This window comes from Pelophylax lessonae (genome assembly GCF_965119305.1).
Source record: "Pelophylax lessonae genome assembly, chromosome: 3".
Lineage (NCBI taxonomy): Eukaryota > Metazoa > Chordata > Amphibia > Anura > Ranidae > Pelophylax > Pelophylax lessonae.
In genome coordinates this window covers 34611904-34639540 of record NC_138770.1, presented here as the reverse complement: position 1 = coordinate 34639540, position 27637 = coordinate 34611904, and the positions used below count along the sequence as shown (strand labels likewise).

The following is a 27637-nucleotide window of genomic DNA, read 5'->3' as shown; positions in this document are numbered from 1 at the left end:
TTATGATTTAAGTTGGAGATTGAAGTCACACACTTGATTATTTTATTTGTGGTGTTTTGGAAGAACGGACATTTATTTGCATCACTATTGGTTTTTAAGGATTTTAAGGACTTTGTTGGCATTATCTGTATTTATAGATGACTTATAGCACCTAGCACTTTATAGATTGGAAAATTTGTTTATTTCACAATTTATTTAATCACAATATTTATTGAAGCACAATATATTTATAGCTACAAGGATACGTAGTTACTAAAAAGAAACACCCCATCTTTCACACGCACACCACAAACGAATCTATTAATTATATTATATTTAAGTTTCAATTAACGTTCTTGGAGTTTAATTCACTTTTGAAGCGCACCACAAAACCCCCCTATTTAATTACTGTGTCAACTGGTTCCTGGTACCAGTATCGTGGTGCAGCAATAAGAAGGAATTAACACCGCCTCAGATAGCGCAGGAACCACCCATACATACACAAAATAATAGAACTGTTTTAATTACCGTAGTTATACAAATATATATTTAAAATCAAATCTTTAATCTTTTGTGGAAATAGTTTGGTGTGGGCAGATTTCTGCCAGTCACAAGCTGTGCCACGCGCCTCCAGACTGTGTCTTAGAACAAACGGAAGGTGAAGCCTCCATTAATCTACATGTAATACCCTGCCCCATTGTGTTTCGCTGGTTGATGAGCATAAAGAAGGAGGAGGAGGAGGGAGGGAGTGGGCTGTCATTTACCACTGTGTATATGCCCTTGTCACATACCTGGTCTTGAAGCTGAAATGCTAAGAGGGCTCTCCTTGCGGCTGAGTGCTTGGTGTCCCTGAAGGTGGAAACAGGAAACATGAAACCCCAAAAAAAGCAGGGATTACTGGCTGTGCCACAGCTGAGAGATGCAGGTGTGGAGATCTCTCTGCAGGTGGATATCCAATGAGGTGAGTAGTAGGACCCAGGAGAGCTGATGGTTGTGTGGACTGCACACAGCAGGAAGCTGGTTGAAGTGGTAAATGCAGCAGGTAAGTACTGAAAGCTGGGACAACAGGTGAGTACTGCAGGTAGGTACAACAGGCTGGGTACAGTAGGTAGGCACCAAGGTGGATCACAGCAGACAGGGTAAAGCAGAAGGTGTTGTCAGGGATGGGGTCAGAGATCAGCAAGCCAGTAGACAGTACATCAGAGATGTGGTCAGGCAAGCTGGAGTCATACACAGACAAAACTATAATTGTCATGGGGCTTTAAATGAGGCAGGTCACTTTTAAGAAATAACTACATAAAGTACATAATAGTTTCAAATTTATTGTAAACTCATTGTAAACATTTCGTAATCACAGAGGCGTAACTAGAACCTTCAGGGCCCCAGTGCAAGAAACCATGAAGGCCCCCCCGGACTCCTGGCCGGGGCCCTTCCCTTCAAGCCTGGGGCTCTTCCCTCAAATCCGGATACCCTTTACTCTCATTGCGGGGCCCCGTTTTTATGGTCCCGCAGCAGGACCCTTTCACAAGTTCTGCAGTGGGCCCCCTACCTGCCATCTTGGGGCCTCCCCACTGTGGTGGAACGCCAGGGCCCGGTTGCAAGTGTGACCTTTGAGATCCTGGAAGTTCACCCACTGGTGTCAGTAGATTTTATTTTTTGGTATTTTAATTGTATTATTTTTTATAATTTTATTTTATTTAATTTTTTTACAATGTCACTGACTATGACTCTGTCCATTCAGAAAAGGAAGGAGCTGGTAAATTACATATTTACCGACCCATTCCTGGTTCTCTATTGTGACACATCCCCTGCAGCAGCCGGCAGGAGAGGGAAGGGAGCACAGTAGGGGGGGGGGGGACCAGGGGAGCACACAGCGGCCCCAAGACAACAGAACACAAGTGAACTGGATAGGAGGAGCAGCGGGGGCAGCATACAGAGGAACCAATCTCCTCCATTTTCCTCCTGCAGCTAGAGGAAAGAGGAGGACAGTGATTTCTCTACATGCTGCCACCGCCGCCCCTCCTATACAGGTGTACAGGTGAGCTGCACAGGCCCCCTGGAGCATGGGGCCCGGTTGCAATTGCAACCCTTGTAGTTACGTCCCTGCGTAATCATAAAGTACATGATAACGATTTCCGATTACATTGAGAACATCTGATAGGAAGAGCTGATATGTAAAAAAATCATAGTTGATAAAAAGAATTCATGTTGAACTGGTACGTAATACATATAGATGCATGATTGACACAGGTATAATAAACAGAATATCTTGGCATCCTAAGACTCTACGTGTTTTGTGGATGAATGTACACTTCATCCGGAGTGTGATGCAAGAAGGTATCTATAAATGTAAATAAGCATAAGAAAAGATATGTAATAGATATAGGAATAAATAGTTCCCTAAAAAAGGGGGGGGGGGGGGGAACAAGACAAACAAAGGTTTGAGTGGCTAAAAAACCTAAGTACTTACTTGGCAGCTAAAGGAGTGAGAACCAGCGTCTAAAGAGGGATGAGAGGGGCATCAGAAGAATGTCTATCCTGGGGCTGTGGCAGGAAAACCTGCTAGGCCAAGGGAATAGCCAGAGGACAGGCCAGGTTTCCAGGGTGCAATCCATACAATATGAGCACATCTAGCCCACACTGATCTGAGAAATATAATACATGTGTTTCTATAAAATAAAATAATCTAGAGTGTAGAATCAATAAAGGGTTGATCATATTATATAAGTGATGTGTTCAACAGATCAAGGGAGAGCACCAAAGTATTGAAAAGATAACAGCATAACCTCTTGAGACCATAAGGAAGATGACAAGGGGGATGGGACAAATTGAAATAGTAAAGAAGAAGATGAAGTACACCAGTCGTGCACCAAGTGAAAAAATAAAACCAAATAGTGCTCAAAAAATAAACAGTTAGAATATATGTATAAAGGAGTGAATAACCCCCTACGATTCATACTAGAGATCGACTGATTATTGGCAACACCGATATATCGGGGGCCGATATGCACTTTCCCCGATATATCGGAATCGGCCTTTTGATTTACCGATATTGCCGATATTTTCGTGACAAAACCGCGTATTTTGCGCCTCCGCGCTGGACAGCTCTTAGGCCGCCTCCCTCTTCCTCCTTACAGTGTCTTACCCGCCGCTGCCACACTGAAGTCTGCATGCAGCACAGGCGGTCGGTCGGGAAAGTTGAGACAAGAGGAATTCTGCTACATCTAGTGAGTGCAGTGACCAACAGTCTGACACACGTTCTGTATCTCTCTGTTCTGTTCTGTAAAACAGCCGCTGCGGAACCACCCCCCCCCCCCCCCCACCCACAACCCACAGCTCCCCGGTGCCAGCCAGAAACCCAGTCCCACACAGTCCAAAGCCAGCCAGCCCTGCTTGAGTCCTCCTCCTGAGTCTGACTGTACCAGCTTTCCAGCCACAGGTCCTGGGCCTGTACGTGCCAAGCCAGCCACCACACAGGGTGCCAGCCAGACAGCCACTACAGGGTGCCAGCCAGACAGCCACCCACCACAAGGTGCAAGCCAGCCACCCACCCACCACACAGGGTGCCATCCAGACAACCACTACAGGGTTCCTGCCAGACAGCCACCCACCACAGGGTGCCAGTCAGCCACACACCCACCAACCACATGGTGCCTGCCAGCCAGACAAACTCCCACAACAGGGTGCCAGCCACCACAGGGTGCCATCCAGCCACCCACCCACCACACAGTGCCTGCCAGCCAGACAGCCACCCACAGCAGGTTGCCAGCCACCACAGGGTGCCACCCAGCCATTTTGTGTAAGCCTAAATTAGTGTCTGACTCTTTCTTTCTTGTTTCAATGGAGATGGGTGGAGATAGAAAAATTAAAAGTGTGGTCTGGGAGTATTTCTCTTCTTCATCGCCAGGAAAATCAGTAGCACTGTGCAACACATGCAAAAACAATGTGAGCATGGAATCAATAACTGCAAAAACCAAAAAATACGTCTAATCTTTGGGCCCATCTAAGAGTTCATCATCTTGAATTGTATCATGCAGCACAGAAAAAACAAAATGAATCACAAGGTGAAACATCCCTATCCCAGGCAACAATAACAGATATGTTTCAGAAAAAAACAGGTGGCTAAAATCTGATGGAAGATCACAACCTCTGGACAGAGTAATCGCTGAGACAATGGTCACTGATAACCAGACATTTACAATGGTGTCTGACTCTGGATTTAGGCGGTTGATGTCCATAGTTGAGCCAAGGTACACACTGAAGAGTGACAAGTTTTATCGAACTGAAATGCTGCAAAAGATTCACCAAAAGGTCATTGACAAAGTTAAGACTATGCTGCAACCAGAGAATGCTGGCAACTCACTCTCATTCACGACGGACTGCTGGTTAGGACAAACAGAATCACTAATAAGTCTTACATGCCACTACATTGACAGCGGATGGACAAGAAGGCATTTGGTGTTGAATACAAAAGACATGTTTCTAGGCATGCTAGAAGAATGGGGAATCAGCAAAGACCGAGTGATGCTTGTGCTGCGAGACAGTGGAGTGAACATGGTTAAAGGTATGAGACTTGCTGAAGTGTCAGATGGCACACACCCTCTGACTGGTGGTTAAGGATGGTCTGACACATCAGAAAGCTTTGCTGGACATTATTACCATGCTAAGGAAGTGCACAGGCCATTTCCACCATTCTGTTCTTGCCAAGCAGCGACTGGGGTGCATTCAGGAAGACCTTGGCCTACCCAAAAATAACCTGATACAGGCTGTTCCAACACGATGGAACTCAACGCTACACATATTACAAAGGATGCTGGAGCAGAAGAGAGCTCTCACTATATATTCTGGTGAATATGGACTTGGAGGACATTCTTGTCCTAATGCAGATCAGTGGGACATAGTAGGCAACATTATAGAGACACTCCTACCCATTGAGGAAGTGACACTGGAGGTGAGTCATTACGACTCATCTGTTTCCTCTGTGATCCCATGTGTGAGAGTCCTGAAGATGCTTCTTCAACAGAATGAAGGACCCAACACACGTGGCATCAAATCATGTAGGCAGGCCATGAGGGCCAAAAGGTTTGAGAAGCATGAGGAGAATAAAACTGTTGTGCTTGCATGTCTTTTGGATCCTCAATACAAGAACCATCCTTTCTCTTCTGTATTGGCCAAGGCAAAGCAATGGCTGACAGAAAATATTCAACAGAAGGTGCAGGAGGTTCCTCCTGAGGAAAAAAAAAGTCAAGGACAAGAAGAGAAAGTTTCTGGTGTGGAAGAGCAGGATGCAGGAGAAAAATGTCCCAAAAGACAATGGACAGAAAAGAAAATTCATCCTGGTCAAATAGATGCAATGTTCGGCGTTTTATTGGGGTCTCATATGGAGGATTCATCAGAATCAGCAATAATGAGCCTGGATGATGAACTTCATCTCTATTTGAAGGAACCAGTAGTTGACAGAAGAAGTGATTCTCTTCAGTGGTGGAAAGAAAATGAGGCACTCTACAAAAGACTTGCTTCTCATGTTAGAAGATACCTTTCTGCTCCTCCTTCCTCAGTACCAAGTGAGCGTGTTTTTAGTGAAGTGGCAGCAATTTATGAAAAGAAAAGAAGCCGTTTAACTGGTGAACATGCTGAAATGTTCTGCTTTCTGCACTAGAATATTGTTCTACTTAACTGGGAGTATTGAAAGTGTAGTAGTATAGTACTAGTGTCCACTCCACTCCAATCCATTCCACTCTCTAGTTAGAGACATTGGATTGGAGTCAGTGGACTACTGCAGCAGTAGTGCGCCACTCACTGCTGCAATAATTTTAAATCACTACTGCAGTAGTGTAGTAGTGATTTTTAATTATTCCAGTGAGTGAGTGCCCTACTGCAGAGGTAGTACACAGTCCAATCCACTTTGTAGCTGTTGCCTTGCTTTTCTTCTAGCAGTATTGCACTGACTGCACACTGCAGTAGTTGCAGTGAGTGCCATACTGCAAACAGAGGTAGTCCCCCAGTCCAATCCACTGTGACATGTGTAGCTGTTGCCTTGCTCTTTTTATAGCAGTTGTGCAGTGTGTGTATTTTATTGTGTAGCTGTTGTTGTTGCCTAGTTTTTTTCCTAGCAGTTTTGCGCTGACTGCATTGCAGTAGTGAATTTAAATTTGTATATTGCAGTGAGTGAGTCCACTACTGCAGCACTTTATTATACATAATGCACAATCAGATGATGTGAAATGCTAATGTCCAACTCCTTGCAATGGAAGTTTTCCGATTTTATGCAGTTAAGGTGTGAAGAACGAGCACTTAATGTTAAAAATGTTAATGAATAAAGATTAACATGTTTGTTAAACACCTTGGCGGTAATCCCGAGCGTGACTCGGGGTTGATTTTTCATATCAGGATTGGTAACCCCGAGTCACGCTCGGGGTGGATTGCAGAGAGCGCAGCGGTGTTCTCTTACCTTATCCTGGCGATCCAGCGATGATCTCTCATTGCTGAGATTGCCAGCCGAGAGTCCCGCCGCTCCTCCGTCCCTCCGTCGGTGTGATGACTTCCTAGTTCCGTTCCCTGCAGCAGCAATGCTGCATGGGAGCGGAACTAGGGAGGGAAATTCAAAATGAAAAACGTTGCACAAAACACAAAACACATTTTATATTATATATATATATATATATGTATATATGCATATATATATATATATATATATATATATATATATATATATACATGCATATATATATGCATATATATATATGCGCATATATATATATATATATATATATATATATATATATATATATATATATATATATATATATACACCGGTATATATATGCATATATATATATATATATATATGCATATATATATATATATATATATGCACACACATATATATATATAAAATTATATTATTGATTCAATTATAATTCATGCATTATATTATATATATATAATAATATATAGATATATGTGTGTATATATATATATATATATATATATATACACACATATATCTATATATAATATATAATGCATGAATTATAATCTAATCAATAATATTATTTTATTATATATATTATATATTAAATAATAAAATAATATTATTGATTCGATTATAATTCACGCGTTTGTGTTTCAAATTTATCACATCTGGGATGTCTACTAGACTCTTGTTTTGGTCAGGTTTAAGTGAGTAATTACTAAGAATTGTAGGCCTATAATACATAACGCCAAATTTCCATGAAAAGAATTGTACCGCTTTTGGTATGTAATTCCTGACATAATCATACCGCCAGGGAGGTTAAGAGATTTGTGTCGAAATTTGTGTTTTTTTGGGAAACTTTTACATGTGTGAAAATATCGGCCAATATCGGCCGATACCGATATGCGATCGGCAAAATATCGGTATCTGCAATGAAAAAATGATATCGGTCGATCACTAATTCATACGTGTGTAATAATGATAGGAAATGTGATCCCGGTAAATAAATATCACCCTAGGATTCTTATGTGTATAATGCCATAAGGAATGTGATCCCAGTGCTCATCCAAGTGACGAGAATTCACCCTCGGCTTAGTACAGGCATGTCCAACCTGCGGCCCGGGGGCCGCATGCGGCCCGGAACCTCAGGCAGTGCGGCCCACTGCCCCCTGACAATTTATTTATTTTTTTGCTGGGGAGGAAGGAAGTCGAGTCGGGGGCACGGCCACAGCGCCTTCCAACTAACTGTAGGCAGAGGCTGCCTCGGAGGGGATCATCCACTAGTTGTGTTAAATTAGTGCTGGGGGGAGGGGGCGCAGCAGCGCAGGAAGGGCGCGGCAACGTTTAATTACTTATATACCTTAACTATAGTATATATTTTATATGCGGCCCGAGAAAATGTCTCTAAACTCAATGTGGCCCAGAGAAGCCAAAAGGTTGGACACCCATGGCTTAGTAGCTCCAAAACCCAGAGCAGGTCCCCGCCAGCATCACGCAAACACCCAGCACATTGAGGGGAGGCGGGGATAAAAAGCATCACATCCGATGCGTGCCCCGGAAGTGGATTCATGCCAAACCCCTCCTCCTTATACGGTGTCAGATGTACAAAAATCGCCCTGGCATCGTGGCGCCATAGGACGCAAGTGTGGCGCCCATGCACAGGTAGACTAAGGAGGAGATGACACGCCGCGCATCGCAACCCAGGATATAGACAAAGGTCCAGTGCCACCCACCCACTGACTGGGCTCACTACTAGGTAACAAGAGAAAGGAAAAGGCAAAAAAATGTATATGAAATCTATGTAAAAAAAGGCTTGACAATGTACATGAATAGTACAAGAGTAAGATCTGGTAACAATATGACTAGAATGTAGATATTATGTATGATATATAATAGTGGTGCGACAGATCCCTGGGGACTGGGGTGTCTTCCACCCACATATATTTTTACATAGAGAGAATATTGTGACCCCGCAGCATCCACAGTGATATACCTCCATCCCTAATGTACATACAATCAAAACTATAACAGTTATGGGACTTTAAATGAGGCTGGTCATTTTTAAGAAATAAATACATAAAGTACATAACTTTATTGTAAAATCATTGTAAACATTCCATAATCATAAAGTACATGATAACAATTTCCATTTACATCTGATAGAGCTGACATAAAAAAAAATCATAGTTGATAAAAAGAAGTCATGTTGAACTGGTACATACTGGGTCATATACAGGACAGGAGAGAAGGACAGATCCATGGAAAATCCAAGTTTAGAGCCGAGAGGAATCCAAGAGCAAGTCGGGTAAATAACGGGTAATCAAAAGCATAAGCAAAGCAGGTGAATAGGAAGCTGAAGACCAGTAAGAAATGTCCATGTGCAACAGTCATACTTTTAAAGGCCAGAGGGCACTAGGATATGTCGTACATTCGTGTGCCAACGCGCACATGTCTGCGCCATGGCGAACATGCATTTGCAATATGTGTGCACACATTCCATATTGGAAATTGCCCACTGTGCCAGGCAACTCTCCAGCATAGAAACTCACTGCAAAAAAAAAATAGGAAAATTCCCTATCTGTAATTGGGATATAGACAGAAGTTGGAGCTAGAGAGCAGCAGGATCAACCAGGATTTTTGCACAATATAGTAAACGAATCCCATAGTGACTGATTGAATATGAACAACATGTAATACACCATTATTTGATAGTTTTTTATGATGTGGTTTAGTGACATTTTAAACAACAGTGCGGCTTTGGATGTAGCATACTTAGACATTGCAAAAGTATTTGATGCTGTTCCACCCATAAGGCTAATAAAGGCTTAATGTACGGCGCTGGCTTTGGGGAGGCTAGGGGGCGAGCGTGCGGCAATAACTTTTGCGCAAACCAATCAAAATACGCTTAATGCGATTTTTTTTTATACCAAAAATATGTAGCAGAAAAGAAATTGGCTTTTTTTCAGAATGTCATATAAAAGAATGTGAAAAATATTGTTTTTTTTTTTTTCAAAATTGTTGCTCTATTTTTGTTTATAGCGCAAAAAATAAAAATCGTATAGGTGATCAAATACCACCAAAAGAAAGCTCTATTTGTGGGGAAAAAAAAGGACGTACATTTTGTTTGGGTAAAGTGTTGCATGACCACGCAATTGTCCGTTAAAATAACCCAGTGCCGAATCCAAAATAGGACCCTGTCAGGAAGGGGGCAAATCCTTCCGGGGCTAAAGTGGTTAATAGTGTAAATGTGAATGGTGCGCTAAATCCAAATAAATATGAACAACTCAATGTGCATAAATAGATATGACCAAAATCATAATTGTAAAAGTCCCAAACACAACGTGATGTAACTCCTCAAATTATAGATTCTGGTGATACAAAAATGTTGACAAATGGTGACTTTGAAATCCCTCCACCTGGTGAAATTCCTCCTTACCGGACGGATATAAAGTAAGTGCAAATCTTGAAATATTTCAAAAACCGATTTCTTCTGCCCACACAAAAGAAATAGTGCTCTTCACCGTGCATGCAATAGCCAAAATGGCCTCTTACCCAAACGGTATATAAACAGCACTCTGCAAACTCATGGGGATAATCCAACTGCCTCTTTCCAGGTAGATCAATGCGGTCAGTTGATAGGGTTCAGCAGGGTTAATCTTATCATCTCCAGCATAGACATGCAAGGCAATAACCACTAATAGTGCGTTACCCTTTTAAAACATTTATTGTATATACAAATGCATTGGTGGAGGGATTTCAAAGTCACCATTTGAATCTATCACCATTTGAATCTATCACCATTTCTCAACATTTTTGTATCACCAGAATCTATAATTTGAGGAGTTACATCACGTTGTGTTTGGGACTTTTACAATTATGATTTTGGTCATATCTATTTATGCACATTGAGTTGTTCATATTTATTTGGATTTAGCGCACCATTCACATTTACACTTTATTCATACTTTCTCTGGTAGCAGCTTTATCACAGACCAGCGCACTTTTCTTCTTTATACATAAAGTGGTTAATGACCAGGCCATTTTTTTGTGATACAGCACTGCGTTATTTTAACTGACAACTACTCAGTCGTGCGAAGATGTACCCAAATATAATGGATGTCCTTTTTTCCCCCACAAACAGAGCTTTCTTTTGGTGGTATTTGATCACCTGAGCGATTTTTATTTTTTGTGCTTTAAACAAAAAAAGAGCGACAATTCTGAAAAAAAAAAAAACAACAAAATGTTTTACTTTCTACTATTAAACATTCCCAATAAAAAAAATAAATAAATAAATAAAAAATCGAATTTTGTCATCATTTTAGGCCAATATGTATTCTGCTACACATTTCTGGTAAAAAAAAAGATCCTTTTTATTAAAATTTTTTTACTAGTAATGGCGGCGATCAGCAATTTTTAGCAGGACTGCGACACTGCAGCAGACAGATTGGACACTTAACACTTAACTGACATTTTTGACACTTTTGGGGGGACCAGTGACATTACTACAGTAATCAGTGCTAAAAATATGCACTGTCACTGTATTAATGACACTGGCAGGGAAGGGGTTAACACCAGGGTTGATCAAAAGGTTAAATGTGTCCCTAGGGACAACTGTGTGGGGGATGGACTTGCTGGATGAACACAGAGACCTATGTTCCTAAATAGGAGGAACACAAGATCCCTGTGTTCATCACTGACAGAATAGCGGTCTGCCGTGTACATTGGCAGACCGCCATTCTGTCTCCACGGGTGCCCACGGACATCACATCCGCCGGACTCACTGATTGGCTCCCCCTTGTGGCCCATCGGCGCGCACCCCCACTAGCTGTCTCACAAAGCAACGTACAGGTACAACATTTCATGCGACAGAGCCGACCTGCCGCAGTAAAAGTATGGCAGCTGGTCGGCAAGTGGTTAAAGTCTGTGTTCAAAGAGTAGTGAATATTGATTCATACTGTGAATGGTCTAATGTTGTTAGTGGTATACCCCAGGGTTCAGTGTGTTAGACCATTTCTTTTGAACCTATTTGTTAATTATATAGAGCTTGAGAATAAAAGGACAATTTGTAGATAGCACCAAGCTATGTCGTGGAACAACATCCCAGAATGTCTCAAACCTAAAAGCAGACCTTAATGTATTGTTTGACTGGGGAACATTCTAGAAAATTAGGTTCAATGTGGATAAATGTAAATGTATGTACTTGGAGACTAGAACATGCATTTATACATTTATTATACATTCATACATTATAGAGGGAGTAAACCTGGAGCAGTAAACCTAAAAAGATGTGCGAGTTTTCTAGTCATAGATTTAGACTGCTGTAACAGACCGTTTCAGCAGACAAGGGGTTAAAATCCGTTTAGGCGATATGCCCCTTTCTGAGAGACAGGCACAGCTACTTGCAGGACACCAAACTCCCGAACTGGATACAAAGTAGCACTCCAACCTGGAACCTCACGAATAGCTGCTAGCAGACGAACAGGAAAAGCATACATCAGCTTACACTCCTAGCAATCAGTCTCCAACAGCATACAGTGAATCCCCCCCAAGAACGAGACAAAGCTCCGTGTGAGGTTCAAGCAGTGGTCTGACTTAGAACTGTTTATTAAATCCACACAAACACATTATATACACTATCAGGTAATGTGAGTCTCATTGCATTAGCATATGCAGATAGATTTGTAAACAGGCACAAAATAACACTAAACTAATTATCTAGCCACCTGGCCGGAACAATGCAAGGCCATTAGCATGTAAGAATGGAACAGGAATACTTAGCACACCCGACAATAGGTGAATGCAAAGCCACCTCAGACCAAAAGCAACATTTTCATAACTTCTAAAATATGCATCACATTCAAATAAAACTTACATTTTCAGAATCAGCATACTTCAAATGCAAACATAACCAAAAATCATAGAAATCCCTCCAGGGGTTAAAAAGTTAGACGGAAGTCCTTTTCTGACCGACCGCAGGCACGTTTTCATGCCCAAATACAGTCTTAAAGGGGTAAAAGCCCCTAGGTCCATAGTCATATTGCAGGAGGCAATCAACCAGGCTTCTCCAACGCCCAGTGGCGAGATTGGTCTCGTCACAACTGCCTTTACTCTGCTCTTTTGCAAAAGCACAGTAAAGAGAGCATATGCCTCATAAAATGCATTTTTTTCATATGTTTTTGATGAATTGTCCGTTCATTTCAAAGGGAGTGTGCGTTTTTGGTGCATTTTTTTTTAAACCTCACCAACCATGCACCAAAAATGCAGCATGAAGGACTTTTAAAAACACAGCTAGACAGATGCTGGTAGGGACAGAGGACAACCTCGGGACTCACCACTGCGTTTCTGCCTATTAATTGTTGTTATTTTCTAGACTTTGAATATACGTTTATTAATTTATGTCATAGATATGATTTTACCTCTATCCTTCGGGATGCATCATCTGTCGCACCTTGCAGTCTTCCTTTTCATAGCGGTCTCATGTTATATCAGTGCATTGATTTGTTATACCCTCCTCAAGCTGTCGATTTGTCAACTTATATAGGTATACTCTAATCACTAATCCCACAGGACAATGAATCAAGTATAAGTAGCGCAGACAGTACAAAATTGTGCATCATCAAGAAAACAAAGTCCATGAAATGTTCACACAATTGGATAATCAATGCTTTCAATCAATCCCTGGATCCATGAACAGGGTTCAATAGGGTATCAGTATCCAGCAATAGTCCACCACACCTAGGAGCAGTCACCACTGTGAGTCGGGATCACCCTTTAACTATACCTCCACCGTTGTGAACATACAGGGGGAATGGCAACTCACCAAAAAGATTGGCCCTCCTACTCTCATAGGACAGGCAAACAAACTTGTGTGTAAAAACTAGGGTTGAGCGGACACCTAGATGTCCGTGTTCGACGGGTTCGGCCGAACTTTAAAAAAAAGTCCGGGTCCGTGTCCCGGACTTTTACCGAACTTTTCCCGGACACCGAACCCCATTGAAGTCAATGGGGACCCGAACTTTAAGGCACTAAAATGGCTCTAAAACACCAAAGGAAAGGGCTAGAGTGCTGCAAATGGCAGCAAAACGTAATTAAGAGCATGGCAAGTGCTCTGCAAACAAATGTGGATAGGGAAATAACTTAAAACAACAAAAAAAAACAGAAAAATAAAACAATGTTCTTCTTCATCTCTGAAGGACGAGGCCCATATGGAGTAGGAGGGAGGTTGAGGTGGTGGTGGATGTGGCGGTGACATAGGCGTGCGCACAGGGTGTGCTGGGTGTGCCTGGGCACACCCTAATCACCTAGGGCACATAGCATTGCCAGTGAGGAGATGGGAAAGATCTCCCTGGGACCTGCTCTGCTCTATTTCTCCTTGCCTACAGGTACATGGCCCCGATACATTACTCTCCCTGCTGGCAAACACATGCATGTGTATTTCAACTTTGGGGTGCACACCTTAATGCAATAGGCTGCGCACACCTATGGGCGGTGTAGGTGGAAGCGGCGGTGGAGGAGGACCAGGGCCGGATTAACAGCATCATGGGCTTGGTGCTGAGGATTTTGAAGGGCCTTAAGGGCCGTGCCTTGCCATGCACCCAGAGGAGGAAGGGTGCAGCCATGCATGCCTAATTCAACATGGGATGCTGTCTCTGAAGCCCATAAACACATCCATGCATCGCCAACTGTCCCTCCTTGTCCGGCCTTCACGCTGTGTGGGGAGGTTCTGAGGGTGCTGCCTGGGGAAGCGAGCATAGAAGCCAGACTTCTGTGTTTACAAGTGACAGAAGAGCGGTAACAGTGAATATGGCCAACCCGGGGCCTATATAAAAGGTAGGGGCCTGGAGCTGCAGCTCCAATAGACCCTACATTAATCTGGCCCTGAGGAGGAGGACGAGGTAGCCAACACTGCTTCTTTTCACAAATTTTAAATGAGGGTACACCCCAAAAGAGTGAGATAGAGCAAAAATGGAACAATGGGTGGGTAAGGTCGGTATCCATTGCTATTCTGCATAAGGTACGGAAAAGTCCCGTGGGATCCATGCCTGGTTCATTTTAATGAACGTGAGCTTGTCCACATTGTCTCTGGACAGGCGGCTGCGCTTGTCTGTTATAACGCCCCCAGCCGTGCTAAATACCCGTTCAGATAATACACTGGCTGCAGGGCACGCCAGCACCTCCAAGGCGTAAAGGGCAAGCTCAGGCCATGTGCCCAATTTGGAGACCCAGAAGTTGAAGGGGGCAGACCCGTCATTCACTACATGTAGGCGTGTGCACACATACTGCTCCACCATGTTGGTAAAATGCTGCCTCCTGCTAAGACGTTCCATCTGAGCTGCTGGTGCTGCTGTTTGTTGTGGCGTGCTGACAAAGCTTTTCCACATTTCGGCCATGCTAACCCTGCCTTCTGAGGTGCTGGCGGTGCCCTGGTTGCGTTGGCGACCTCCTCCTCCTCCTCCTCTGCCTTGTGCTTCCACTGTGGCCCCGCTGTCAGATGGGAATGCCAGCAGCATGGCGTCTACCAGCGTGCGCTTGTACTCGCGCATCTTGCGATCGCGCTCCAGTGAGTGAATTAAGGACGGTACGTTGTCCTTGTAACGGGGATCCAGCAGCGTGGCCACCCAGTAATCAGCACAAGTTAGAATGTGGGCAACTCGGCGGTCGTTGTGGAGACACTGCAGCATGTAATCGCTCATGTGTGCCAGGCTGCCCAGAGGCAACGAAAGGCTGTCCTCTGTGGGAGGTGTATGGTCCGTGTCCTCTGTATCCCCCCAGCCACGCACCAGTGATGGCCATGAGCTGGCCTGGGTGCCACCCTGCTGTGAACATGGTTCCATCTCCTCCTCCAGCTCCTCCTCCTCCTCATCCTCCTCATCCTCCAGAACTGTGCCCCTGCTGGACAATTGCGTCCCTGGCGTTTGCGTGTGCAGGAACCCACCCTCGGAGCCCCTTGCGAATGACTGCCCTGAAAGCCTTGGAAATGTTACCTCTTCATCCTCCTCCTCCTCCTCATCCTGTGCCACATCCTCTTCCATCATCGCCCGAATTGTTTTTTCAAGGAGGCATAGAAGTGGGATAGTTAAGCTGAGAACGGCGTCATTGCCACTGGCCATGTTGGTGGAGTACTCAAAACAGCGCAACAAGGCACACAGGTCTCGCATGGAGGCCCAGTTATTGGTGGTGAAGTGGTGCTGTTCCGCAGAGCGACTCACGCGTGCGTGCTGCAGCTGAAACTCCACTATGGCCTGCTGCTGCTCGCACAGTCTTTCCAGCATGTGCAAGGTGGAGTTCCACCTTGTGGGCACGTCACATATGAGGCGGTGAGCGGGAAGGCCGAAGTTACGCTGCAGCGCTGCCAGGCGAGCAGCAGCAGGGTGAGAACGCCGAAAGTGCGCACAAACGGCCCGCACTTTCTGCAGCAGCTCTGACATATCGGGGTAGTTTTTAAGGAACCTCTGCACCACCAAATTCAGCACATGCGCCAGGCAAGGGATGTGCGTCAAACCGGCTAGGCCCAGAGCTGCTATGAGATTTCGCCCGTTATCGCACACCACCAGGCCGGGCTTGAGGCTCGCTGGCAGCAACCACTCATTTGTCTGCTGTTCCATGCTCCTCCACAACTCCTGCGCGGTGTGTGGTTTGTCCCCCAAACAGGCAAGTTGTAAAACTGCCTGCTGTCGTTTACCCCTGGCCGTGCTGAAGTTGGTGGTGAAGGTGTTACGCTGTCCGGATGAGGAGGCGGTAGAGGATGAGGAAGCGGAGTAGGAGGAGTTAGGAACAGGAGGCAAACTGAAGCGCCCTGCAATCCTCGGTGGTGGAAGGACATGCGCCAAATTGCTATCCGCCTCAGGCCCATCCGCCACTGCATTTACCCAGTGTGCCGTTAGGGAGATATAACGCCCCTGACCGTGCTTACTGGTCCACGTATCCGTAGTTAGGTGGACCTTGGCACAGATGGCGTTGCGCAGTGCACACCTGATTTTTTCCCCCACTTGGTTGTGCAGGGAAGGGATGGCTTGCCTGGAAAAGTAGTGGCGGCTGGGCACGACGTACTGTGGGACAGCCACCGACATAAGGTTTTTAAAACTGTGCGTCTCCACCAGACGGAATGACAGCATTTCAAAGGCCAATAATTTTGAAATGCTGGCATTCAGGGCCAGGGATCGCGGGTGGGTAGGGGGGTACTTCCTCTTCCTCTCAAGTGTTTGGGAGATGGAAAGCTGAACGCTTCCACGGGACATTGTGGAGATGGTTGTTGGTGACCCAGGTGGTGGTGTTGCTGACAGATCGTCTGTTTGCGGGGTGGCAGGTGCCGGTATCACTACAGATGTGGCTGGAGCGGCCGAGACTGCAGCAGAAGAGGAAGCAGGATGAGCCAGAGACGTTTCTTGGTTTTGAAGGTGTGTACTCCACTGCAGCTCGTGCTTTGCACTTAGATGCCTGATCATGCAGGTTGTGCTCAGGTTGAGAAGGTTCATGCCTCGCTTCAAGCTCTGATTGCACAGGGTGCAAACCACTCGTGTCCTGTCATCAGCACATTTTCTAAAGAACTTCCACGCTAGAGAACTCCTTTGAGCTGACTTTGGTGCGCTCGTTCCCTTGCTGCGTTGGGCAGTAGCGGGCGTAGTGTCTAGGGCACGGCCGCTCCGCTTCTGCACCCTGCTCCCTCTTCTGCTGTGCTGGTGGCTCTGTGCGACCACCGCCTCTTCCTCCAAACTACTCAGTTCACCTGCATGACGTTCATTCCATGTGGGGTCGAGGACCTCATCGTCCTCCACATCATCTTCCACCCAGTCTTCACCCCTGCCCTCCTTGTCGGTCTCCACAATGCTGAACGCCGCAGCAGTTGGCACCTGCGTTTCGTCATCATCGGAGACGTGCTGCGATGATCCTTGCATGTACTCATCTTGAGGAATAAGTGGTTGGGCATCACTGCACTCAATCTCTTCCACTTCTGGGGCAGGGCTAGGTGGATGGCCCTGGGAAACCCTGCTGACAGAGTCCTCAAAAAGAATAAGAGACTGCTGTATGGCTTGGGGCTCAGACTGCTGGCCTGATTTGCAAGGGGGTGAGGTGAAAGACGGTTGGACATTGGCTGCAGGTGCCAACTCTGACCTTTCTGCAGTAGACTGGGTGGGAGACAATGTGAAGGAACTGGAGGCACTGTCAGCAGCAAACCAATCTACTATCGCCTCAACTTGTTCTGGCCTCATCACTTCTAGGGGCGTTTGATGCCCTACCAAATACTGATGCAGGTTCTGTCGCCTACTCACACTTGAGGAAGGTGTTTCACTTGTGCGTGTAGCTGGCACAGATCGACCATGTCCTCTCCTTGCAACAGGAGCTCTACCAGCAGCACCACGACCCAGGCCACGGCCCTTATTTGACGGTCTCCTCATATTTCTGTAATTTAAGATCTTGCCCTAGAAAGGTTTTTATTGAATAGCGGAATAGAAAATATGATCCAAAAAAAGTGTATGTATATCACACGTACACAACCACACTAGGCCCCAATTACTATTGTTTGTACCCCTAAAAGGCTAGATGAGGAGTAGGGGGAGTATGGAACAGGCAGCACCCTCAAACCTTCAGAAGTATGAGATGAACCCCAACAACTTGGAAAGGTGGATCTCTCTCACACGTACCGACACAGACTATCCCGCAATTCAATTGATCCTCAAAGGTTTTTATTGAATAGCGGAATAGGAAATATGATCAAAAAAAGTGTATGTATCTCGCACGTACACAACCACACTAGGCCCCAATTACTATTGTTTGTACCCCTAAAAGGCTAGATGAGGAGTAGGGGGGGTATGGAACAGGCAGCACCCTCAAACCTTCAGAAGTATGAGATGAACCCCAACAACTTGGAAAGGTGGATCTCTCTCACACGTACCGACACAGACTATCCCGCAATTCAATTGATCCCCAAAGGTTTTTATTGAATAGCGGAATAGGAAATATGATCAAAAAAAGTGTATGTATCTCACACGTACAGAAACACACTAGGCCCCAATTACTATTGTTTGTACACCTAAAAGGATGGATGAGGAGGAGGAGGAGTATGGAACAGGCAGCACCCTCAAAGCTTCAGAAGTATGAGATGAACCCCAAAAACTTGGAAAGGTGGATCTCACACGTACCGACACAGACTATTCCGCAATTTAATTGATCCCCAAAGGTTTTTATTGAATAGCGGAATAGGAAATATGATCAAAAAATGTGTATGTATCTCACACGTACAGAAGCACACTAGGCCCCAATTACTATTGTTTGTACACCTAAAAGGATGGATGAGGAGGAGGAGGAGTATGGAACAGGCAGCACCCTCAAAGCTTCAGAAGTATGAGATGAACCCCAAAAACTTGGAAAGGTGGATCTCACACGTACCGACACAGACTATTCCGCAATTTAATTGATCCCCAAAGGTTTTTATTGAATAGCGGAATAGGAAATATGATCAAAAAATGTGTATGTATCTCACACGTACAGAAGCACACTAGGCCCCAATTACTATTGTTTGTACACCTAAAAGGATGGATGAGGAGGAGGAGGAGTATGGAACAGGCAGCACCCTCAAAGCTTCAGAAGTATGAGATGAACCCCAAAAACTTGGAAAGGTGGATCTCACACGTACCGACACAGACTATCCCGCAATTTAATTGATCCCCAAAGGTTTTTATTGAATAGCGGAATAGGAAATATGATCAAAAAAAGTGTATGTATCTCGCACGTACAGAAACACACTAGGCCCCAATTACTATTGTTTGTACACCTAAAAGGATGGATGAGGAGGAGGAGGAGTATGGAACAGGCAGCACCCTCAAAGCTTCAGAAGTATGAGATGAACCCCAAAAACTTGGAAAGGTGGATCTCACACGTACCGACACAGACTATTCCGCAATTTAATTGATCCCCAAAGGTTTTTATTGAATAGCGGAATAGGAAATATGATCAAAAAATGTGTATGTATCTCACACGTACAGAAGCACACTAGGCCCCAATTACTATTGTTTGTACACCTAAAAGGATGGATGAGGAGGAGGAGGAGTATGGAACAGGCAGCACCCTCAAAGCTTCAGAAGTATGAGATGAACCCCAAAAACTTGGAAAGGTGGATCTCACACGTACCGACACAGACTATCCCGCAATTTAATTGATCCCCAAAGGTTTTTATTGAATAGCGGAATAGGAAATATGATCAAAAAAAGTGTATGTATCTCGCACGTACACAACCACACTAGGCCCCAATTACTATTGTTTGTACCCCTAAAAGGCTAGATGAGGAGTAGGGGGGGTATGGAACAGGCAGCACCCTCAAACCTTCAGAAGTATGAGATGAACCCCAACAACTTGGAAAGGTGGATCTCTCTCACACGTACCGACACAGACTATCCCGCAATTCAATTGATCCTCAAAGGTTTTTATTGAATAGCGGAATAGGAAATATGATCAAAAAAAGTGTATGTATCTCGCACGTACACAACCACACTAGGCCCCAATTACTATTGTTTGTACCCCTAAAAGGCTAGATGAGGAGTAGGGGGGGTATGGAACAGGCAGCACCCTCAAACCTTCAGAAGTATGAGATGAACCCCAACAACTTGGAAAGGTGGATCTCTCTCACACGTACCGACACAGACTATCCCGCAATTCAATTGATCCTCAAAGGTTTTTATTGAATAGCGGAATAGGAAATATGATCAAAAAAAGTGTATGTATCTCGCACGTACACAACCACACTAGGCCCCAATTACTATTGTTTGTACCCCTAAAAGGCTAGATGAGGAGTAGGGGGGGTATGGAACAGGCAGCACCCTCAAACCTTCAGAAGTATGAGATGAACCCCAACAACTTGGAAAGGTGGATCTCTCTCACACGTACCAACACAGACTATCCCCCAATTTAACTGATCCCCAAAGGTTTTTGATTAAATAGCGGAATAGAAAATATGATCCCAAAAAAGTGTATGTATATCACACGTACACAACCACACTAGGCCCCAATTACTATTGTTTGTACCCCTAAAAGGCTAGGAGTAGGGGGGAGTATGGAACAGGCAGCACCCTCAAACCTTCAGAAGTATGAGATGAACCCCAACAACTTGGAAAGGTGGATCTCTCTCACACGTACCAACACAGACTATCCCCCAATTTAACTGATCCCCAGAGGTTTTTGATTAAATAGCGGAATAGAAAATATGATCCCAAAAAAGTGTATGTATATCACACGTACACAACCACACTAGGCCCCAATTACTATTGTTTGTACCCCTAAAAGGCTAGGAGTAGGGGGAGTATGGAACAGGCAGCACCCTCAAACCTTCAGAAGTATGAGATGAACCCCAACAACTTGGAAAGGTGGATCTCTCTCACACGTACCAACACAGACTATCCCCCAATTTAACTGATCCCCAGAGGTTTTTGATTAAATAGCGGAATAGAAAATATGATCCCAAAAAAGTGTATGTATATCACACGTACACAACCACACTAGGCCCCAATTACTATTGTTTGTACCCCTAAAAGGCTAGGAGTAGGGGGAGTATGGAACAGGCAGCACCCTCAAACCTTCAGAAGTATGAGATGAACCCCAACAACTTGGAAAGGTGGATCTCTCTCACACGTACCAACACAGACTATCCCCCAATTTAACTGATCCCCAGAGGTTTTTGATTAAATAGCGGAATAGAAAATATGATCCCAAAAAAGTGTATGTATATCACACGTACACAACCACACTAGGCCCCAATTACTATTGTTTGTACCCCTAAAAGGCTAGGAGTAGGGGGAGTATGGAACAGGCAGCACCCTCAAACCTTCAGAAGTATGAGATGAACCCCAACAACTTGGAAAGGTGGATCTCTCTCACACGTACCAACACAGACTATCCCCCAATTTAACTGATCCCCAAAGGTTTTTGATTAAATAGCGGAATAGAAAATATGATCCCAAAAAAGTGTATGTATATCACACGTACACAACCACACTAGGCCCCAATTACTATTGTTTGTACCCCTAAAAGGCTAGGAGTAGGGGGAGTATGGAACAGGCAGCACCCTCAAACCTTCAGAAGTATGAGATGAACCCCAACAACTTGGAAAGGTGGATCTCTCTCACACGTACCAACACAGACTATCCCCCAATTTAACTGATCCCCAGAGGTTTTTGATTAAATAGCGGAATAGAAAATATGATCCCAAAAAAGTGTATGTATATCACACGTACACAACCACACTAGGCCCCAATTACTATTGTTTGTACCCCTAAAAGGCTAGGAGTAGGGGGAGTATGGAACAGGCAGCACCCTCAAACCTTCAGAAGTATGAGATGAACCCCAACAACTTGGAAAGGTGGATCTCTCTCACACGTACCAACACAGACTATCCCCCAATTTAACTGATCCCCAAAGGTTTTTGATTAAATAGCGGAATAGAAAATATGATCCCAAAAAAGTGTATGTATATCACACGTACACAACCACACTAGGCCCCAATTACTATTGTTTGTACCCCTAAAAGGCTAGGAGTAGGGGGAGTATGGAACAGGCAGCACCCTCAAACCTTCAGAAGTATGAGATGAACCCCAACAACTTGGAAAGGTGGATCTCTCTCACACGTACCAACACAGACTATCCCCCAATTTAACTGATCCCCAGAGGTTTTTGATTAAATAGCGGAATAGAAAATATGATCCCAAAAAAGTGTATGTATATCACACGTACACAACCACACTAGGCCCCAATTACTATTGTTTGTACCCCTAAAAGGCTAGGAGTAGGGGGAGTATGGAACAGGCAGCACCCTCAAACCTTCAGAAGTATGAGATGAACCCCAACAACTTGGAAAGGTGGATCTCTCTCACACGTACCAACACAGACTATCCCCCAATTTAACTGATCCCCAGAGGTTTTTGATTAAATAGCGGAATAGAAAATATGATCCCAAAAAAGTGTATGTATATCACACGTACACAACCACACTAGGCCCCAATTACTATTGTTTGTACCCCTAAAAGGCTAGGAGTAGGGGGGAGTATGGAACAGGCAGCACCCTCAAACCTTCAGAAGTATGAGATGAACCCCAACAACTTGGAAAGGTGGATCTCTCTCACACGTACCAACACAGACTATCCCCCAATTTAACTGATCCCCAAAGGTTTTTGATTAAATAGCGGAATAGAAAATATGATCCCAAAAAAGTGTATGTATATCACACGTACACAACCACACTAGGCCCCAATTACTATTGTTTGTACCCCTAAAAGGCTAGATGAGGAGTAGGGGGAGTATGGAACAGGCAGCACCCTCAAACCTTCAGTATGAGATTGTGTTCACTGTACCCCACAAAGATTGAGTTCACTGCACCCCACAATGATTGTGTTCACTGCACCCCACAAAGATTGTGTTCACTGTACCCCCCAAAGATTGTGTTCACTGCACCTCACAAAGATTGTGTTCACTGTACCCCCCAAAGATTTTGTTCACTGCACCCCACAAAGATTCTGTTCACTGTACCCCACAAAGATTGTGTTCACTGCACCCCAAAAAGATTGTGTTCACTGCACCCCAAAAAGGATGTTGTTCACTGCACCCCAAAAAGGATGTTGTTCACTCCACCCCAAAAAGATTGTGTTCACTGCACCCCACAAAGATTGTGTTCACTGCACCCCAAAAATGATTTTGTTCACTGCACCCCAAAAAGGATTTTGTTCACTGCACCCCAAAAAGGATGTTGTTCACTCCACCCCAAAAAGATTGTGTTCACTGCACCCCAAAAAGATTGTGTTCACTGCACCCCACAAAGGATTTTGTTCACTGCACCCCAAAAAGATTGTGTTCACTGCACCCCAAAAAGGATGTTGTTCACTGCACCCCAAAAAGGATTTTGTTCACTGCACCCCAAAAAGATTGTGTTCACTGCACCCCACAAAGGATTTTGTTCACTGCACCCCACAAAGATTGTGTTCACTGCACACCAAAAAGGATTGTGTTCACTGCACCCCAAAAAGATTTTGTTCACTGCACCCCAAAAAGATTGTGTTCACTGCAGCCCAAAAAGATTGTGTTCACTGCAGCCCAAAAAGATTGTGTTCACTGCAGCCCAAAAAGATTGTGTTCACTGCAGCTCACACACAGAAAAATGGATGTGGATCACTGACACCTGCCTATCTCCAATCCCACACCACACAGCAATATCGATTGTAGTTTGTAGAACACAGTTTCCCTAAAATTCAGCAGACTCTGTCCCTAACAGGATTGAGAAGAGATCGTAGATCAGGATTGAGTGCAGATTCACCCCACCCCCCACACAGCAATATCGATTGTAGTTTGTAGAACACAGTTTCCCTAAAATTCAGCAGACTCTGTCCCTAACAGGATTGAGAAGAGATCGTAGATCAGGATTGAGTGCAGATTCACCCCACCCCCCACACAGCAATATCGATTGTAGTTTGTAGAACACAGTTTCCCTAAAATTCAGCAGACTCTGTCCCTAACAGGATTGAGAAGAGATCGTAGATCAGGATTGAGTGCAGATTCACCCCACCCCCCACACAGCAATATCGATTGTAGTTTGTAGAAGACACTGACCCTATATAATTCAGCAGACTCTATCCCTAAAATGCCTACAACTCGCCCTGCCTAAACACTCCGACCTGTCCCTCAATTCTATCCGGACACAAATGGTTTTTTCCTGCCTATCTTTCCCTAATCAGCAGCCAGCACGTTGATGTGTGCTCTCTGTCCCTGAATCTAAGCAGCATAATGACGCCGCTGCGGCTGCCTCGAACTTATAAAGACTTGGTCACATGCTTCAGACGGCCAATCACAGCTACTGAGACATTTGCAGGCATGGCTGGGATGGCTTAAGGCACACCAGTTAAACGATTGTTGATTGGCTGTTGAAAGCCCGCCATGAAAAGAGCGCCAAAGCATGCAAAACCCGGAAATAAAACGACCGAACACGGATTTTTACCCGAACATACAGTAAAGTGTCCGTGTCCGTGTTCGGGTACAAAAAATCCAATTATTCGGTACGAACACGAATAATACAGTCCGTGTTCGCTCAACACTAGTAAAAACCTCTCCTGCGAGATCGGCTTCCGCTGCAGATATAATGCCTCCTATAGTGGCGTGCGTCTCTTGTCCTCACAGTACACCAGCCGTCCAGCAAGCATAGGGTGAAACAAAAAAGTAGCCGCACTAGCGTAATATTGCTAAACACCAGTAAACCTTTATTCCCAAGAACCCAAAATACAATGCACTCACAAATATAAATGTTAATGCGCTTTCATCAATGCATAAGCACCCCGGGTAACGTAGTGGGCAATGGTGGTCCAGCTCACCCTCTCCACGCTGGTGTCCCGGACCTCCAAAGCCTCCGCTCGTGTCCCCTGTGTACTTCCGGTCGCCGTAAGGTTCATGCCTTGACGCGTTTCGTCATTTCCGACTTCTTCGAAGGGCGTCAACTGTTGATTTTCATGCTCGTGTTGTATGCCTTTCTTGATAAATAAAGAATTTATTAAAAAAACACACTGGTGTGAAGGGTTCCACATAATTTAATGGTCATGCATTTTTTTATCCACTGTTGGTAAGGCAAAAACTGAACAGTATAGCTGCTGATTTTTAATAAATAGACACTTACCTGTCCAAGGAACATCACTGTCCTCACCTGGTCTGTTCTTTGCGGGTCTTCAGGTCCCTGGTGCTACTATGCTGACTGTGGAAACCCTGCTGTGATTCCTTGTGGCTTTACAGCTGGCTCCCCAATGTGAGAACCTTGTTGAACTCTGTGAATGGTCCCACAGCCTCCTTGGACCTGTGACATATTCCAGGAGGTTGACGGTGGTTGAGAGCTTCTGCTGCAATCACTTAGGTAACTGCAGCAGAAGTTGGAGTGGGTACCTGCCAAAAATAGGTGGCAAAAGCGTTATCAATGGAACTTCCCTTTTAAGGTAAAGTTACGCTTTAACCACTTGCCGACTGCCTAACGCCGATCTACGTCGGCAGTCAGCCCCTCACAGGCAAAGTGACGTAGGGCTACGTCACTAGCTTGTGAGGGTCTAGGGAGCGAGCGCGCGCCCCCGGAGGCGCGCTCCCGCGTGGTCACGGGCCCCCCCGCGCGTGTGACCGGCGGACCCGATGTCCGCCGGTCACTCGGCGATCGGCGGGGGAGAGGGAGAATGTCAGGCAGCTTGTGTAAACAAGCTGCCTGTCATTCTCCTTGCTGTTAGGATACTGATCACTCGGATCTAGTATGTAGATCCGTTGATCAGTCTCCATACAGCTCAAGCCCCAGCCAATCACAGTAGAAAGCACGCCCCTAGGGATACACACAGCCCCTCCCTCCCAAATAAAGTTAACCCCTTCACTACCAGTGTATTTTTACAGTAACAGTGCATATATATAGCACTGATTACTGTAGAAATGTCACTGGTAACCCCAAAAGTGTCAAAAATGTCAGTCAAGGGTCCGATCTGTCCGCCCCAATGTCGCAGTATCGCAAAAAAAATCGCAGATCGCCGCCATTACACGTTAAAAAAAAAAACAACAAAAATGACAGAAATCTTTCCCTTTGTTAGTAAACGCGATAACTTTTGCGCAAACCAATCAAAATACGCTTTTTGCGATTTTTTTTACCAAACATAGGTAGCATAAAACAAATTGGCCGAAAAAGTAAAAAAATTTTGATTTTTAAATTTTTTTTTTGGGGAATTTCATATAAAAAAATGTGAAAAATATTGCTATTTTTGCAAAATTGACGCTCTTTTTTTGTTTATAGCGTGTGATCAAAAAATCGCACAGGTGATCAAATACCACCAAAAGAAAGCTCTGTTTGTGGGAAAAAAAGGACGCCAAATTCGTTTAGGTACAGCGTCGCACGACCGCGCAATTGTCCGTTAAATTCACGCAGTACCGAATCGCAAAATACCCCCTGGTCGGAATGGGGGTAAAATCTTCCGGGGCTTAAGTGGTTAAGTCTATAGGGGAAATTTATGATATAAAAAAGCTTAAGTGAAAGCAATACTGCTGTATAATATTTAGAGTACAAGTTATATACAGGATCTAAAATTTCAGAGGGGTATTATATATCAACCTACATACCAGTTACTATGCTTTTAAACTTACAGTAAAATTGTAATGAATAAATGCATTATAATCTGGGGGCATTCAAAGGGGTGACATCACTTTGTATATAAGCAAAGAATAAAGGCTTATATTTTTTGGCTCCAAAACAGGTTCAAGGTTGCTTAAAAGAGCTTCTGTAAACATTTAGAATAATTTAACCACTTAAGCCCCGGAAGATTTTACCCCCTTCCTGACCAGGGGGTATTTTGCGATTCTGCACTGCGTGACTTTAACGGACAATTGCACAGTCGTGCGACGCTGTATCTAAACGAATTTGGCGTCCTTTTTTTCCCACAAACAGAGCTTTCTTTTGGTGGTATTTGATCACCTGTGTGATTTTTTGATCACGCGCTATAAACAAAAAAAGAGCGTAAATTTTGCAAAAATAGCAATATTTTTCACATTCCCCCCCCCCCCCCCCAAAAAAAATGTAAAAATCTAAATTTTTTAACATTTTCGGCCAATTTGTTTTATGCTTCCTATGTTTGGTAAAAAAAAATCGCAAAAAGCGTATTTTGATTAGTTTGCGCAAAAGTTATCGCGTTTACTAACAAAGGGAAAGATTTTTGTCATTTTTGTTGTTTTTTTTTTAACGCGTAATGGCGGCGATCTGCGATTTTTTTTTTTTGCGGTACTGCGACATTGCGGCGGACAGATCGGACCCTTGACTGACATTTTTGACACTTTTGGGGTTACCAGTGACATTTCTACAGTAATCAGTGCTATATATATGCACTGTTACTGTAAAAATACACTGGCAGTGAAGGGGTTAACTTTTTTGAAAGGGAGGGGCTGTGTGTGTCCCTAGGGGCGTGCTTTCTACTGTGATTGGCTGTGGCTTCAGATGTATGAAGAGTGATCAACGGTTCTACATAGTAGAACCGTATGATCATCCTTCATACACAGGGGAGAATGACAGGCGGTTTGTTTACACAAGCCGCCTGACTTTCTCCCTCTCCCCCGCCGATCGCAGAGTGACCGGCGGACATCGGGTCTGCCGGTCACACGCGCGGGGGGGTCCGTGACCACGCGGGAGCGCGCCTCCGGCGGCGCGCACTC

The 27637-nt window shown here is 44.5% G+C and overlaps 1 protein-coding gene across 1 annotated transcript in view; it reads left to right on the top strand.

Moving 5' to 3' along the window:
• Window positions 1-27637, top strand: part of LOC309550280 (maltase-glucoamylase-like) — a gene marked incomplete at its 5' end in the record, with an annotated part of 526737 nt that overhangs the window by 224721 nt on the left and 274379 nt on the right. The gene's annotated exons all lie outside the window — the stretch shown is intronic.